The sequence below is a fragment of the Rattus norvegicus genome, chromosome 15, assembly GCF_021556685.1.
Source record: "Rattus norvegicus strain SHRSP/BbbUtx chromosome 15, alternate assembly SHRSP_T2T, whole genome shotgun sequence".
Taxonomy (NCBI): domain Eukaryota; kingdom Metazoa; phylum Chordata; class Mammalia; order Rodentia; family Muridae; genus Rattus; species Rattus norvegicus.
The window spans coordinates 96,621,396-96,639,971 of record NC_141548.1 but is presented as its reverse complement, the minus strand read 5'-3'; the positions used below and the strand labels follow the sequence as shown (position 1 = coordinate 96,639,971).

General features: G+C 35.9%; 1 long non-coding RNA gene across 27 annotated transcripts in view; it reads left to right on the top strand.

Moving 5' to 3' along the window:
* Positions 1–18,576, top strand: part of LOC102547440 (uncharacterized) — a 247,423-nt gene that overhangs the window by 24,613 nt on the left and 204,234 nt on the right. For 25 of the 27 annotated variants that reach the window (XR_015638540.1, XR_015638554.1, XR_015638536.1 and 22 more), the window contains exon 2: positions 3,983–4,063. This is a non-coding gene — a long non-coding RNA (uncharacterized LOC102547440). Of the gene's footprint in view, positions 1–3,982; positions 4,064–15,681; positions 15,716–18,576 lie in introns of all 27 variants that reach the window. The other 2 variants (XR_015638548.1, XR_015638544.1) reach the window with 1 other exon arrangement.

Sequence of the window (18,576 nt, the reverse complement as noted above, 5' to 3'; positions counted from 1 at the left end):
TCTGCAAACCCCTATCCCATCTTCCCTTACCCTGCTTCTGTGAGGGTGCTCCCCCCAACCCATGAACTCCCTCCTCATAACCCTGGCATTCCCCTATACTGGGGCATCAAACCTTCACAGGACCAAGGGCCTCCCCTCCCATTGATGCCAGATAAGGCCCTTTCAGCTCCTTCAGTCCTTCCCCTAACTCCTGCATTGGGGCCTTTGTAATCAATAGTTGGCTTTGAGTATCTGCATCTGTATTGGTTAGGGTTTGTCAGAGCCTTTCAGGGGACATCTGTATCAGGCTCCTGCAAGCATGCACTTCTTGGCATCAGCAATAGTGTCTGGGTTTGGTGCCTGCATGTGTGATAGATCCCCAGGTGGGGCAGTCTCTGGATGGCCTTTCCTTCAGCCACTGCTCCACTCTTTTTCCCTCTCTTTACTTTAGATAGGAGGAATTCTGGGTTAAAATTTTGGAGATGGTGAGTGACCGCATCGTTTTACCGGGGAACCATGCCTAACCTCTAGATATGATCTTTACGGGATATCCCCCCTTTGTAGGGTATTTCAGCTAATGTTATCCCCTTGGTGTCTATTAAAAATGGGGTACATAGATAAAAAGAGAATTCTCAAATGAGGAATCTCAAATGGTCCAGTAACAGGTAAAGAAATGTTCAACATCCTTAGTTATCAGGGAAATGTAAATCAAAACAACCAAGATTCCACCTCACACCAATCAGAATGGCTAAGATTAAAAACTCAGGTGACAGCAGATGCTGTGAGGATGTGGAGAAAGAACACTCTTCCATTGTTGGTGGGATTGCAAACTGGTACAACCACTCTGGAAATCAGTCTGGAGATTCCTCAGAAAATTGGACATTGCACTACCTGAAGACCCAGCTATACCTCTCTTGGGCATGTACCCAAAAGATGCTCCAACATACAACAAAGACACATGCTCCACTATGTTCATAGCAGCCTTATTTATAATAGTCAGAAGCTGGAAAGAACCCAGATGTCCCTCAACAGAGGAATGGATACAGAAAATGTGGCACATCTACACAGTGAAGTCGTACTCAGCTATAAAAACAATGACTTCATGAAATTCGTAGGCAAATGGTTGGAACTGGAAAATATCAATCTGAGAGAAACAACCCAGTCAAAAATTACTTGTATGTGCTGTTTGAGTTTTACTAATTTCTGCTTTGATAGTGTTTCCTATAATCTCTTGCTATTGCAATATATTTTCAGAAGCATTTTCTTAAATAATACTTCTAAACATTTTCATAGACAAGTATTTTTAAAATGTAATCCTCTTGGTAGAAGATGAAGTCTTACAATGCTTTCTATTGTCGATATTGTCCAAAGTCATTTTTCCAGTTGATGCTACAAGTAAACTACATCACTATTTCTCATACACAGATTCCATTAAATCCTAATGAGAAAAATATTTGTACCAAAACATATCTTTAAAAGACTTTTCTAGACTAAAGTATAGTCAGGATTTTCTTTCTAAATTCTTTTTTGATTTTATTGTGTTGATTTTTTTTTGATACCACTGTGGTGGACATGCCCCTTCTTGATTTTTAGTGTCATATAAATGTCATTAACCTCTGTGTCTATCCTTACTAGTGAGACACATTTTTTACTGTTTTCAAGAGATATAGTCCTGTTTTCTTATTTCTTATATGGTAATGTATTAGACTATGCCTAAACTTTATAGTCCCAAGTCTTTTCCCAAGACACATAGCATCTTATGAAAAGGTATGAAGTCGGGGTTGGGGATTTGGCTCAGTGGTAGAGCGCTTGCCTAGCAAGCGCAAGGCCCTGGGTTCGGTCCCCACCTCCGGAAAAAAAAAAAAGAAAAGAAAAAGAAAAGGTATGAAGTCACCTGTTCTATCAATAAAACTGTGCATTATATTCTATTAGTCTTTTTTATTCTACCAATTTTTCTCTGAGATCTCTAATATTGAACTATTTACTTCCTATATTCCTTTATTTCTAACGCAGTGTTCACTTGTATCCCATGCTCCTACTGACAGAAGAAAATGACTTGAACCTGCATGTCTGCTCTTATTACTTAATTTGAGTATATGGTGACAGAGGGATCCAGAGAAAGCCATTAGGTATTGCTGGAGAGATTATATGATGCGATTAGATGTAAATATAACTTACTCTACAGATTAAATATTATTTACAGTAACCAAGTGTGCAAGAAATATTCATTCAGTTACACATAATTTAAATGGAAGAATCTATTAAAAATACAGAAAATTTCTGATTATTTACATATTTACTAATGATATTAATTATCCATTGAAAAAGATAACATTATGCCAAGCAAAACATAATACTCAGTGTGTTCTTTTCAAAATTGGGTGTTTTGAATTTATCTCCCCAATTTCATTGCTATAGAAATCACACATGCAAATAAATACCACATACTTATTACACTAGAGATTGTCATTCTAATCTAAATGTATCATCTGAAATAATAGTCTTTCATATATATTTGTTAATAATTGTCAAGGACTACTTTTTTCTGTATTTTACAATGTTTGTAGATGCTGTGAATTAATGGATTTTATCTTACCTAGTTCTTATATCAAACTCAAAATCAATTTTTGATGTTCATAAGGAGCAACTAACAGTCGTTTTTATTTGTCCAGATTCACTTCTTGAAGACTTTCTCCTGTGATATCTTACTCTATCTGGGGAATGTGAATATTATCTCCATAAACAGATTAGGAAAATAGTTTCTCCACAGTTATTCTGAAAAGTGTACATTTTGATCATGTCCTTTTCCTTGAGCAATTGGTAAACTTCAAATAGAAATGCATTTCTGGTTATAAAGATGATGTTTTTCTGTATTTCAAGCTGATGCGAGTTTAAGAAATGGAATTTTTTTAATTTTTAATGAGGTAAATGCCTCATGAATATGTTCTGGTAAATGACTACTGTTACCTTGACAGAACCTATGGTCACCTTGATTACCTGGGATGATTGAACCTCACTGAATAATTGTGTTTACTAAACTGGTCTGTAGCCATCACCATGAGATAATATCTTGATGGATGATTAATGTGAAGGAGCCTAACCCACTATGGGCAGCACCATTCCTAGGCCACTGGATTTAGACTTCATAAGAAAGGTATCCAAGCAACTGCTAGAGAATGAGCTCTTATGCAGCATCCGAGTTTCAGATGCAGTTCTTATCTTAAGTTCCTGATGTGATTTTTCCTTAATGCTGAATGGTTAACCAGAAAGTGTGAGCTGATAATACATTTCTGTCCTTTGAATTACTATTGGTCACGGTTTTTATCACAGCAATGGGAAAGCAAACAAAACCAGAGAATCATAATTCACTTGGCCACCTAATACATATCTATGAGGAACAATGAGAATTTTCAGATTGTTATATATTGATTCTGTATAGTAAACTAAGGATCTTTCTTTTTAATTTTCAAGATAGTAAAATTGCTGCTATGTTTGTAAAGCATGTGGGAAATACAGTTTTGAAAGGGAGGTACTACTATAGGAGTGTCCCAGATCTGTTAAAAACAGTGTTTGTCTCAAACTCAATTATTATTTACACGCTGTGACTTTGCTTTAGAGCTAAATTCATTTAAAGTTTATCTTGTATGTGACTGAGAAATATATATTGTAGTTTCCCCTTTTGTACCTAATCTTTTATCTGAAACACCCTATTTAAAATCAAAACTGTTTCAAAAGTTAGAATTAGGTGGTCTTTAAAGGATAGAGGATTTTTTTAAAATACTTTAATTTAGAACATAACTCTAACAAATTGTTGGCTATATCTGTGTTTCAGCTGATGTTAGATTGTTATCTTATCAGTGACATGATTTGTGTAGGAAGTAATTCATTGTTGGCATCTATTTCTTTTCTAGTTGTTTTTTTTTTTTTTACTTTGAACATCGATGAAAAGAATGTAGTTTCAATTTCCTCCCAGGAAATAAAAGTCATTCTATTCTTTTCTCAGCTTTAGGAATTTGGAAGCATTAATCTCCTCTATTCACATCAGCTTACCTGAATGGCCTTCAAAAGAAGTACTTATATAAAGGTATAAACCATTTTCTGATATACACTTATAGCCTAAGATCACCCATTATTATCCAAGTCTGTTATCATCTTAAGACGGATTTAGTACTTTATAGCAAAGGATTTTAAATTACCATTTAATATTCTTTATATATATATTTCATATAATTTTATATAATTCATATATATGTGAAAACTAAATAGAAGAATGGATAGATAGATAGATAGATAGATAGATAGATAGATAGATAATAGTCTTGGTTAGGGTTTTTATTGCTGCGATCAAGACTATGATACCAAACCTCTCAGGCGACAAATGGTTTATTTCATTTCAGAATTTTAGGTAATAGTCACACATCATTTAGATATGTCAGGTGAAAAAAGAAGTCAAAGCAGACAACAGGAGGCTCTAACTGAAGCAGAAGCCATAGAAAACTTTTGGTTCTTCTTTCCGGCTTGCATATTTTTGCTGCTTTATATAAAATAGCACCACTTAATTACTACAGGTCCAGGCTGTCTTACATCAACCACTGATCACAAAAGTGTCTTGCTGACTTGCCTAGAGACCACTGGTTCTCCACCTTTCTAAGGCTGTGACATTTTTATATAATCCTTGCTGTGGCGACCCAATCATAAAATTGTTTTGCTTCTCTTTTATAACTGTAATTTTTCTACACTTATAATTTTTTATAAATTCATAATTGTAATGTAAATATCTGACAGGCTGGGATTATGATATGCAGGCCCAAAGGGGTAATGATCCCCAGGTTGAGAGCCAGTGCTAAAGACCAAACTAATAATATATTTTCTCAATTAAATTTTGAAATTAAAAAATGAATCACTTCACTTGGTTGGCCTGCTCAAATTTTCTTACCATAAAATTATTGTCTTAAAACATCTATTAGTGACAGAAGCCAGATTAAATTTGCAGTTTCACAACTCCCTGAATCTTGGTTTAATATCTACAGCATAACAGCAAATATCAGTTGCCAATCCTGAGCAAGATTCCAAGCACTTGAGTCCAGTGAATTTCATACTGGAGTCATCAATGGAAACACAACACAGTCAAGAACTAGACAGAAAAAAAATCTACTTTTGGTGAGAAGAGTTAGATCAAAGTCAGCTTCAATGGAGTGTTGCAGCCCCTCATGGTTAGCAGTACCCCAGGCAGCCATCTGATACAGGGCTATTGAACATGTCCTTCCTACCTAGAAAAGCAGAAAGGTCTGACCTTTTCCTGAAATAGAGAAAGCTGAGGGCATGCCTGAGGGCCACCAATGTACAAGCTAAGCTATACAAAGGAGCAAACAAGGAGCCTGAGGAAAGAAAGAATTCCCACAGAAGGTGATAAGCTTGGTAAGAGCTGCGTAGAAACTTTCTCTCTGCAGATTGTGTGTCTCAGGCCAAAGTCCAATTCTTACGTAGAAAAGTAGAGACTGAAAGACTGTTAGCACATGTGCTTATGTTTGCTACTTCCCCATTTTCTGAACAGAAGCCTCATCAGCTCCCTAGGCAATGCTTAACTCTCTCTTAGTATCTCTTTCTCGTTCCACTCAAGCTAGGCCACAGCAACCTCAGGACTGCTTTAGAGCACCAGAAATACAATGTAGGTTGGGAACATGCACATTGCTCTTCTGATAGAGAATGAGAATGCTGTTTGCCTATCATTCCTCAGAGTCCCTGCTCAATCATTCTGTCAGTTGATGTTAGAGGAATCCAAAGACAAATTGGAACAAGTCCTATGCTTTCCCTTCTTCCATTCTCTTATCCTCACAGAGACAGCTCTTTCTTGACTTCATTTCAATTGGCTACAGTTGTCACTCATTAACAAGCTTCCTAATATCGTCTCCGTAGAGCATGTGGAAACTGTCAGGTAGTTGTAAAGGCAAACACCTGTATCTACTGAGTCTTCTCACAAGCCCCTTGATGATTCACTTTAAACTTCACTCATTGCAACAGTCTCCTACTCTTAATATGATTTATAAATATTGTCACATACAATGATTATGCACAGAAATGATTTAAGTGCCAACAGCACCACAACCACATCAAATTCTATTGCCCTCATCCCATTTTATGCCAACATATTCAGCCATGTGAAGATATATTCTTAAATGTACTTCCTGCTACTTCAACAAAAAATATAATTCCATAATATATGAAGATATGCTCTTGTACAGAATTAAGAGCAACACAATTCATTCTGTAGATATAGGTAAGGGTTACAGGTCTGAGGAAAACTGAATGTATAAACATTCTAGAAGAAATGGTGCTACTCTAACTAGTTTGAGAGTTTAAGTGCTAAAATCTAAAATGTCCTGCCTCATCAGCTAGCCTTTGCTTTTTCATGAGATATCAAGAGATATCAAGAGATTTGGGGTAGGTCTTTGCGCTTGTGGGAAGGTTTTCCTGAAGCTGAGATCCTTTACGCAACCTCTCAACCAATTGTCAAGATTCCCAATAAATGTTCAATTTACCCAATCAGATTCATCTGATCTTGATATATAGTTTATACAAGTAAATTACAAAATTGATCAAAATTGATTCCTAGGATATAAAATGACACCATATATAAATAGCAACTCATTTTTAAGATTCCTCTCTGTATTTAGGAGCTGATATAATATTTTATTGAGTCTTTGTTTTCAGTTATCCTATTGCCCTTAGTCAGCAGTTTCCTCATGGAAAGACAATGAACTCAGCTTCAACCCAAGACACTATGACACTAGTTTTGTTTCGTAATAGTATTTTCCATTTTAATTAGTTTCATTTCTTTCAAATAAAGTTCTAAAATTTGTAGAATAAAACTGCGTAAAGTATATGCATATACACCCATATTTTTCTGATATATCTAAGATATCTAGTAATTTTTTATGGTAATTCATCTGCAGACTTACGTGAGGCAGGAAAAGGTACACGGAGGTAAGAATGAAACTCATCTCAGCCTGATTTTTTTGTAACTGCTGCTGGACCAGGACTTCTAGAGTCTGGCCCATGCATTGTACTTTAGCCATATTTAAGCACAGCACAATTGTGAAAATAAGCATTTAGATAACTATTAACTCAGTCCCAAATAAAAAACTATTTTATATAATAATCTACATGTGGAAACAGCAAAACAGATGTGAAGCTTAGACTTTACAATATAAGGAAATTGAACTGTTGGCTCTACTTCCTGGTTGCAGGTAGGTTTTTTTTTTTTTTTTTTTTTTTTTTAGGTTGCAAACAAACCTTTTCCTATGATTCTTACATAGTATATCTAGCTTCATTCACAATAATGGGTACTGTTGACTCAGAAAGTGTTTTAAAGACTTAGGGTCTTGACATAACACCTGTGGGTGTCAGGATTGGCCTGGCCCTAAAATAACATAGACATCATTTAGGCTGTTGTAAATCACAAGTAACAATACTCATTAGAATTGGTTTTACGGCCGAAAAGTAATGCTAAAGGTTTTAAGGGGAAAAGATACTGTTTAAGGATATTTTCTAGGTTAAGTAAATTCAGGACAATATGGGAAGAACCTACTTCCTCACACAGCATAGGATCACCAGGTTGTAAAACTACACATTTGTGAGAATCCAGGAAAAGAAGCTGTGTACCTCGTCCCATCAAAGAGGTAACCTTTGTATTTCAATTACTTACTTCTACAGTACTTATATATGTGTGCAAGGCCCTTTTGCCCTATATAATTTGTTCCCAGGCAGTAGGAGACATTTATCCTGTTATGAACTGCCTGTTAACACTGTACAAAAAGACACAGTGTTCTGTGCAAGCTGTTGTTGTTGTTGTTGTTGTTGTTGTTGTTGTTGTTGTTGTTGTTGTTGTTGTTGTGCATAGTTAAGATAAATAAAACCTACCCTGGCTTTTCCTTGTAAGCAAATATAGCATTGTGACTAGGTATGTTTGGTAACTTTCCACACTGCAGTATGCATTGAACTGTTGCATTTCAAGTGTTTCTTCAACACCAAAACAAATCTACCAATGTTCATGAATACATGATGAAAATCTATTTTGTGGAAACAGCAAAATGATTTGAGGCTTAGTCTTTAAGTATAAGGAAATTGACCAGTAGGCTTTACTTCCTGATTGTGCATTGTTTAAATTGAAAACAGACCTTTTTTTCTTATATAAAATTTCCTGATTATGGTTTCTCTTCCCTCTACTTCTTCTAGTTTCTCTCTACCTCTCCAAGCATCCAGCTCCACTCTTTCTGCCTCTTATTAGGAAAAATGAAACAGGAGTCTATTTACAAAGTATAATATAATATATAATAAAATAAAACAAAAGATGTATATCTGAATTGGAAAAAGAACAAACAAAACAAAACAAAAAAGAATACAAAAGAAGGGTTAAGAATTAGAAATCCATTCATTCCAAAACTCAGGATCCAATAACAACCGCAAACTGAAAGTCATAATCAATAGGCAGAGGACCTGATATAGACCCATTGTGTAGATGTATCACATTTTCTGTATCCATTCCTCTGTTGAAGGGCATCTGGGTTCTTTCCAGCTTCTGGCTATTATAAATAAGGCTGCGATGAACATAGTGGAGCACGTGTTCTTGTTATATGTGGTAACTTCTTTTGGTTGTATGCCCAGGCGAGTTATAGCTGGGTCCTCAGGTAGTACTATGTCCAGTTTTCTGAGGAACCTCCAGATTTTTTCCAGAGTGTTTGTACCAGCTTGTAATCCCACCAACAACGGAGGAGTGTTCCTCCTCCTCCACATCCAGGCCAGCATCTGCTGTCACCTGAATTTTTATTGTAGCCATTCTGACTAGTATAAAGTGGAGTCTAAGGACTGTTTTGATTTGTATTTCGCTAATGATTAAGGATGTTGAACATTTATTTAGTTACTTCTCACACATTCAATGTTCCTCAGCTGAGAATTCTTTGTTTAGCTCTGTACTCCATTTTTACTATGGTTATTTGATTCTCTGGAGTCTAACTTCTTGAGTTCTTTGTACATATTGTATATTAGCCCCCTTCCAGATATAGAATTGGTAAAGCCCTTTTCCTAATCTTTGGTTCCAGTTTTATCCTATTGACAGTGTCCTTTGCCTTACAGAAGCTTTAACATTTTATGAGATCCAGTTTGTCTGCTCTCATTGGCAGCAAGGGCAATATAACTTTGGCAATTAGATCCGTTCTCAGCCCCAATTAACCTTGTATGATGTTTGAATTAAATGACTGGAGTGAGACAGCTGGGTGTCAGTCTTTCCCAGAAAGCTGTATCTATCTGTTCCTTAAAAAAAAAAGAGATTCAGCCTTGTGGAGAGCTTGCCTCTCCCACTGTGACAATTATGACCAACATCAATCAATAAGTGGCATCCAATGTGTGGTGACATTTTTTTGGTGAGTTGGTCATATAGTGGTGAGCCTAGCTTCTTTCCAAGCACTTGGCCTGTGTTCAATTCCCTTTAAAGCCAGACATAAAGGCTTCAATATACATATCACTACAGAATTTTATTTCCTGATTTTCTTAATGGCTTTCTACAATGCCCTGAAATGACATTCACTTTTGCTGAGACTGTACATTTAAATATATTTTCTTTCCTATATATCAGAAAAATCCTCTGCCAGTATTTTGATTATGACATGGGATTTCCAACCCAGCAAAGGTATTTTTATACTGCTTTGGTATCCTTAATTTTTTGAGTAAAAATTCATAATTTTATTGTCTTTGTAACAAAATCAGCTTAGAACCGGATCATTTGGCTCCTTTTATTCTTATCACCTCCCTGTTCAAAATGCTTTAATCTCTCTTTTTAAAAATTATTTATTTACACTCTAGCCTTTTTCCTCCCTCCCTTCAGAGTTCCTCACCTCATTCCCCCTGCCCTTTGCCTCAGAGAGGGTGCTCCCTCATCACCCTCCATATCCCCCTTCCCTGATACCTCAAGTCTGTAGAGAATTGGGCTCGTCTTCTCCCGCTGAGGCATGCCTGGCGCTTCAGACCAGCCTGTGTGCTGCCTGGTTGGATGCTCAGTGTCTGAGAGTTCTCAGGGGTCGGGTTAGTGGAGACTGATGGTTTCCCTATTTGGTCACCCTCCTGTTCAGCCCCTTTGATCCTTTCCCCAATTCTACCATATGGGTTTTCAACTTCAATCCAATGGTTCGATGTAAGTATCTGCGTCTGTCTCAGTCAAGTGCTAGTAGGGACTCTCAAAGGACAGCCATACTAGGCTCTTGTCTGTCAACTCACAATAGCATCAGTAATATGGTTAGGGCTTGGTGCCTCTCCATGAGATGAATCCCATTTTAGGCCAGTTACTGAACCTCCTTTCCTTCACTCTGATCTCCCCCTTTGTCCCTGTAGTTGTTTGTTTGTTTTATCTTTAGACAAGAACAACTCTGGGTCAGAAATGTTGACTGTGTGTTGGTAAGGTAACTCTGTCCCTCAACTTGGAGCTATTGGAAGTAGATGCTGCAAGTGCCTTCTCTAGACTGTTGAGCATTTTGGCTAAGGTTATCACCCCCATTGAATCCTAAGAGTCTCTCAACTCCCAGGTTACTAGGACTTTCTAGAGGGAACTTTCCACCAAACTCAGAAGCTGCATATTTCCTTTATTCTCCTGGTCCTCTGGGTTTCTCTCCTGTTTATCCTCCCATACCTGATTCAGTTGCTCCGTTTCCTTCCCCCTCCCCTCTCCTACTCAGGTCACACTGTCTTTCTGCCTCCCATGATAATTTGTTTCCCCTTCTAAGAGGAATTGAAGCATTCTCAATTGGGCCTTCCTGATTGTTAAACTTCTTATGGTCTACGGGTTGTATCCTGAGTATTCTGTAATTTTTGGCTAATATCCTCTTATCAGGGAGTACATACCGCGGCATGCCATTTTGGGTCTGAGTTGCCTCATTCAAGATAATATTTTCTAGTACCATCCATTTGCCTACAAATTTCACAATGTCCTCATTTTAATAGCCTAGTAGTGTCCACTGTGTAAATGAACCACATTTTCTGCATCCATTCTTCAGTTTAGGTACATCCAGCTTGTTTCTAACTTCTGGCTATTACAATAAGGCCATGATGAACATAGTGGAATATATGTCCTTGTGGTGTCGTAGGGTATCTTTTGGGTATATGACTTGGAGGGGTATATCTAGGTTTTAAGGCATAACTATTTATGATTTTCTGAGGAACTGCCATATTGATTTCCAGAGTGTTATACCAGTTTGCAATCCCACCAACAATGGAGGACTGTTCCTTTTCCTCCACATTCTTGTCAGCATATGTTGTCACTTGAATTTTTGATCTTAGCCATTTTGATGGTGTGAGGTAGAATATTGGGTTCATTTTAATTTGCACTTCATTGATAACTATGGAAGTTGAACATTTCTTTAAGTGCTTCTTGCTCATTTGAAATTCCTCTGCTGAAAATTGCCTGGTCTGGTCTCAGTGAGAGAAGATGCATCTAATCCTTGACAGACTTGAGGTCCCTAGTCTTGGGGAAATCTGGTTGGGTGGGGGCGAAGGGGGTGGGACATCCTCTTTGAGACATGGAAGTATGGATGGGATTGGGAGCAGTCTGGAGGAAAGACTAGGAGAGGCTAGCAGCTGGAATGTAAAGAAAGATTAAATGCTGCTGCTACTACTACTACTACTACTACTACTACTACTACTACCACCACCACCACCCCCACCACCACCACCACCACCACCACCACCACCACCACCACAACAACAATAATAATAATAATAATAATAATAATAATAATAATAAAATGTTAAAAATTTCTCTGCTGAGAATTCTCAATCAATTTTTTGATTGGGTTATTTGGCATTTTGGAGGTTAACTTCTTTATATATTTTGGATATAAGTCCTCTATTGGATGTAGGATTAGTGAAGATTTTTCCTTCTATCTTTTGGTTGCTATTTGTCCCATTGACAATTTTCCTTGCCTTATAGAAGCTTTTTGGTTTCATTATTTATCAATTGATGATCTTAGAGCCTGAGCCATTTGTGTTTTCCTCAGGAAATTCCCCCCTGTGCCAACAAGTTCCAGACTATTTCCCTCTTTCTCTTCCTTTAGATTCAGTGTATCTGGTTTTATGTTGAGGTCCTTGATCCACTGGACTTGACCTTTGTTCAAGATGATAAATATAGGTCTATTTTCTTCTACATACAAATTGACAGTTAGAATGGCACCATTTTTTGAAGATGCTTTCTTTTTTCCATTGTATGATTTTAGCTTCTTTTTAAAAACCACGTGTGTATGAGTGCTTGTGAATAGTTAGAAGAATAATTTAGAAAATATTAAGAATGATTCTGACTAGAACATGTTACTGTTTGCTTGTAAGGTGTAATGCACCCGAAAGCAAAAATGGAAGACTAAATAAAAGAAAAATTTTGTTGTCTTGTGAACATTTTATTTCTGAAACAAAGCTTTAGTTTTAGGGAATTATGTAAACCATTTTGGCCCCACACGGCTTCCATATTACATATTTTATAAAGTTTTTTGCAAAATCATTTCCTCTACTATATAAATTAACATATTTTAATATAACTTTTAAAGATTTGTAAAAGGATAGTGTTCTTCGAAAACCTTTGCACTGATTTTAGCCATTTGAAGATATAAGAGCAAATTAAGAGTGATACCAAGCACTTACTAAAATTTAGAATAATTTTCTCCCCATCCTTGCTATCCTCATATTGTTGTCTACCCATCATGTTAGAGGTAACAAATTGCTCATGCTTTATTAGCCATTATCAAATTAACCTCAAAAATCCAGTAGTCTACTAAAACACAAAAACTTAATTTTGCTTGATTCTAGCTACATATGCATGAGTCCTTTGAAGGGCTTTCATCAATTATTATCTTTAACCTATTTTTACTGTCCCAGAAACTAGCATTGTAGTCTAGATATTTATATTGGTGTGCTATTTGTAGATACACAAATAAGTTTTGAGTAGAATCATTTTGTATAATACCAATATAATATCAAAAGCAAGATAGGATGAATAAACATAAGCTTTTATTTGTTTCTCTTTTGGAAGGAAAGGCTAGTGTTACTGCACGAAGTGATCTGTTAGAATATGCCATTCTTAAGGGGTGATTCCCTCATTCCTTAAAAGTGGAATGTATAATAGACACATGTCAAAAGTAAAGAGAAGAAGCATTCATATCAGCAATTAAAAATCACTTTTATTCAGAGGTATATCACCTAAGACAAAGGTGATATCTAGGCGTCTATAAATTTATTATTTAATTGTTCGGGTTTGGGGGCATTGGATTGGTATAGTAACATTTTCCTTTGCCGAGTTCCTCACAGGATAAAATGAGGAGACAATAGTATGATATGTAGGAAGCCGAATGAGGATGATACCAAATGATGGGTTAGCATGGACAAAGAAATCTCATGAGGTTTTAACTATACATAAACAACCACTATGGAAAGATGAGAGTAGGAGAAACAGTCATTACAATATAGAGTACACCATAAGTATTAAATACCCAGCAGTCAACCTTAAAAACATGCATACATAGTTAAAGTATACAGATGGAGTATGTTGTATTTATGTATTTAGAAATAACAACAATTAATGAAAAATAGGCGCTTAACATGAAAAATAGCAATAAATACTACATAGGAAGACTTAGAGGGAGGAAGTAAAAGAGAGTGATGGTGGGATTATAATTTCAAAAATTGAAGAATCCCTAAAAGAGAGGACACTTGTAAAGTTATAGATTTGATCATGAAGCTCTGCTTCTTTTCTGTCACATGGGATGATAAAAGCTCTTGTTATAATATCTACTGCATTTGAATGTAAAATGACACTAGCAGGTAATGCTTCAATAAAAAATACATTTTCAGGCTAGATACTTGAGGGTTTAAGGGGTTACAAACACTATACAAGTCTTCACACAATAAAGTTCCAAATGTTGCACATTCAGCATTTTTTTAGTGTTTTAGATATTGTATTGTCAAATATTTGGTACACTCCCAATAGTTTCCATTGACTTTTTACTTTTCTTTGGGGATGGAGGTTATATAACACTTTGAAACCAAATTCATTCGATAGATGCCTATGAAGTATACTATATAAAATAACAGTTCATATAAGACAACCACAGTAATAACTACTTTGAGAACATTTCCCTCTAAGTCATATTTTCTGACTTGTGTTGCAATTTATTATGCTACAACAATGCATACTTATATTATTCTAATTAATTAACCTGGATTTTTTGGAACATTATCTTGCTATTTAGCACCAGTGGCATTATAAACACTTTATCTTTCTGCTTACACCGCCCAAGTAGTAGAGTTACTAATCCTGTTCTACTGCAAATATTTACCATCAAAACACTTATATTTAGCCTTATGTCCTACTATGTATTGCACATATTAGAATGAGAAAATTTTATTTTAAAAATTTAAAATTCAATTTCACTTTTGTATATGCACAAAATCATAAGAGAACACTTAGAGCAAATCAGAGTAGTTATAAAAAACAATATCCTTGCTTAAATATTTTCTTTAAAGATCTTGGCCATATTTTGAATATCCAGAATTATTGGAGAACTTTAGAAAACCTAAATTATCTTCTTTCTTCAAAGATTGGAAGTAGTAGGAAGTGACTGTAAATTAAAGACCTTTAAATTACTGTAAATATTCTCTTTGAATTTTTCTCTTAAAATTTCAAAACATGAGCTAAACTTCAGTTTTATCTAATATTTTGTCCTGTTTTAAATTTGCATATTTCTAGATTGTTCAGGACAGCAATAACAGACACATTTTTCTATGAGTCACCCCCTTTCCCTGCAGTTCTCAAAATATGCTACTGCTATAACATTAGGGGCAGCCTGATAACAGAATGTTGAACAGATGGCTATTTCCAATTTTATTTTTTTTCAATGCTGTTAATATCTAAAGTTGATTAAAAGATGTCTTCCAAGACAGATCAGGAAAAGGAAAAGGAAAAGTATTATTTCATTTTCTTAAAAGAAGTAAAAGCAAGCTTCTTCTAAGTTTTTAGCAATTTGCATGTTTTTAAAAGTGACTCTAAATCACTTTGAATTAATAACATGAAAAGTAAAAAATTAAAATTAAGAGAAAAAATTAGAAGTAAGATTAAAATTTAATTTGATCCTGGAAATAAAAGTGATTGGCATTTTCATTACATGATGATTTGTGGAACATGAAATTTGTGTTTGTATTGATGGGAGTTTTATGAATTCTAATTTAATTATTCACTTTTAAATTTTGTTCACCCAGTAACTTATTTTGAATTAATACTAATAAGCAAATGTGTCATCCCAAAGACTGTGTGTAGAAGTCAATTTCATGCCTTTAAAATTTGGTTAGTATAGCTTGATATTAACTGACATGAAATATGACATAACAAAGACTGAGTAGATATAATTATGAAAGGTAGGTGTGATAACAGGCTCAGGAGCAGTATTCTAAAGCACACTGAACAGGAAGGAAGGCTGAATAGCCAAGGTTGTGTTAGGAGATGTAAAAATCAAGGATCACTGTGGGGCTGCTACTAGTGAAACAGGTCAGCAGCAGACAGTCTGAAGCAGTGTGTGCTGTCCTCAACAAGATTTGTTCCTTTGTGCTCCAGGACAAAGCTTGGCTGTTCTTAAGCAATCATTCTGAGTCATCTATTCATTCTCTCTTACCTTGTAGGATGATCGTAGAACTCCACAAAGAAACTCAACAGGTCTGTTTTTCTCTTCCTGTACATGACGATAGTTCAGTGGCAGTTAACCACTGGCAGTAATACCTAACTATTCTTAATGCAATTCTGTGGTTTCCAGGTTTAATATTTTACAACAAAAATATGAGAATATTTACATCGTATCCCTAATTTGTTATGTTAGTGAGGAGAAAACACATCTAACACTTTTGCCTACTTTTAAATTACTGTTATTAATGGGTGTGTGATTTTACTGTTATGCAAAGTAAGTGGGCTGAGAGGTTTGAGAAGTCAGTAAGACCTAAATTAAACTTTTAAATTATTTTCCCCATTATGTTAGAGGCCTGTGGCTGTCCTACTGTAGTTTCTTGCTCCACAACAAAGACTGCAAACTACATTCACCAGATTCTTTGTCCTACATTATTTTACAGAGTAGCACTATCAAACATTTTATAATTAGCATAATATTTACCATTTGATGATATTTTGTTTTCTGTTTTCTAGAAATGACTATAAAAGTGGCAACAACACTAGGAACAGCCACAACTTTCATGGCTCCAGCAGGTTTTAATGGTTGTCCTGTTTAATCTATGTGTTTACCATTTTGCCTTCTTAATTCCTCAGTCAATATTTTCTCAGGGATGTGAGCGATTCACTGAATTAAGTTTACTTCCTTCTGAATAACTTTCCCTTTTCCTCCAAGAGTATATTTAGCAGTTATTACATTTACTGATCTTGATCATTGTTATGAGTAGATCTGTGTTTCTAGGTCTTTGAAAATAACCCGGCATTTGTATTAGAGCTAATATTGGTTAGTTTATAAAGAGATTTTAGAAATGTTTTTAAGGTAGTTTATGTAACACCACTACCATAGGCTGGTACTTTAATTGTTTACTATATCAATGAATATATGTTCAACAGTCTAAAAGTATGCCAGTGGCACTTGAATTTCTGTCAGGATGTCTTGTAATGGGAAGACTCAGTTTCCAAAGGTACACTAATTGATTTAGGGTTCAAAACAGTCAAAGAACCTTACGCTCTAGCTGTATAAGACATCACACTACTGGGAACTCAAGGAACTTGATGCCTACTCCAAACATTTGATTTACAAAATGTTTATTTCAGGCTGTTGGGATCAGAAATCATGGTTGCTAATGACTATTCAAAACAATAATTATTTAAGGCACATATATTACCTAATATTTGTATGTTTATGCGTCACAGTGAGAACATGTAAGCTCTTCAAGGCCTCTCCAGTCTGTCCTGCTGAAAGCACAGTGTCTGAAAACATTTAATGTACACATGTATTCAAGGTACCTGGATTGAATTCATCAAAGAAATGCTTTACCCATGGAGAAGAAAACTGTCTTTCTCAGGCAAGGGTAAATTTGGATCCCTGAAAATATTTGTCTAGACAGAATTTTAAAAGAATAGGTATTACTATTACTGTGGGAGAGAAGATAATGCTATTGCTAAATATACCCCATCGTCCCTTTAAATAATTCAATGTATAGCTCATAGATGCAGAAAATTTTAAAAATGGGCTAATATCCAGTTATCAGTCAGAACATATCATGTGTGTTCTTTACCTCACTCAGAATGGTATCTTCTAGTTCCTTCCATCTGCCTGCAGATGCCATGAAGTCATTATTTTTAATAGTTGAGTAGTATTCCATTTGTGTAGATGTACCACATTTTCTGTATCCATTCCTCTGTTGAGGGACATCTGGGTTCTTTCCAGCTTCTGGTTTTTATAAATAAGGCTGTTATGAACATAGTGGAGCATGTGTCTTGGTTATATGTTGGAGCATATATTCTTTTGGGTATGTGCCCAGTACCAGTATAGCTGGGTCTTTAGGTAGAACTATTTCCAGTTTTCTGAGGAACCTGTAGATTGTTTTCCAATGTGGTTTTACCAGCTTGCAATCCCGCCAACACTGGAGGAGCATTCTTTTGTCTCCACATCTTTGCCAGCATCTACTGTCACCTGAGTTTTTGATTTTAGGCATTCTTATTGGTGTGTGATAGAGTCTCAGGGTTGTTTTGATTTGCATTTCCCTGATGACTAAGGGTGTTGGGCATTTTTTTTAGGTGATTCTCAGCCATTTGAGATTCCTCAGTTGAGAATTCTCTTTTTAGCATTGAACCCCATTTTACAATAGGGTTATTTGGTTGTCTGGAGTCTAACTTACTGAGTTCTTTGTATATATTGATTATTATTAGCCCACTATTGGATGTAAGGTTGGTAAAGATCTTTTCCAAATCTGTAGATTGCACTTAGGTCCTATTGACAGTGTCCTTTGCATTACAGAAGCTTTTCAATTTTATGAGGTCACATTTGTCAATTGATCTTAGAGCCTGATTCATTGGTGTTCTTGTTCAGGAAAGTTTCCTCTGTCTTGATGTGTTCAAGGCTGTTTCCCACATTCTCTTTTATTAGATTCAGCTTATCTTGTTTTAAGTGGAGGTCCTTGATCCACTTGGAATTGAGCTTAGCCCAAAAGCTCATAATACCAATGATACAATTTACAAACTATATGAAACTTAAGAAGAAGGAAGGCCAATGTGTGGATGCTTCAATCTTACATAGAAGGAGAAATAAAATCATCATGGGAGATTGAAGGAGTGAGGGACCTGGAAGTGAGAGAAAAGGGAAGGAAAGAAAAGAGGTGGTGGGATTAGCAATTGGAAAGGACATGAGAGAAGTACAAAGGGCCAGGAAATTGAATAGAAATATGCAGCAGTAAGGGATGGGGAACAGGAGGTAGCCACTAGAAAGTCCCAAATGCCAGGGAAGCAAAAGGCTCCCAGGACCCAACTGGGATGGCATTAGCTGAATTGCCCAACAAAGAGGGATAGAAAGATCAGTGCCCTAAGTTGAGGGA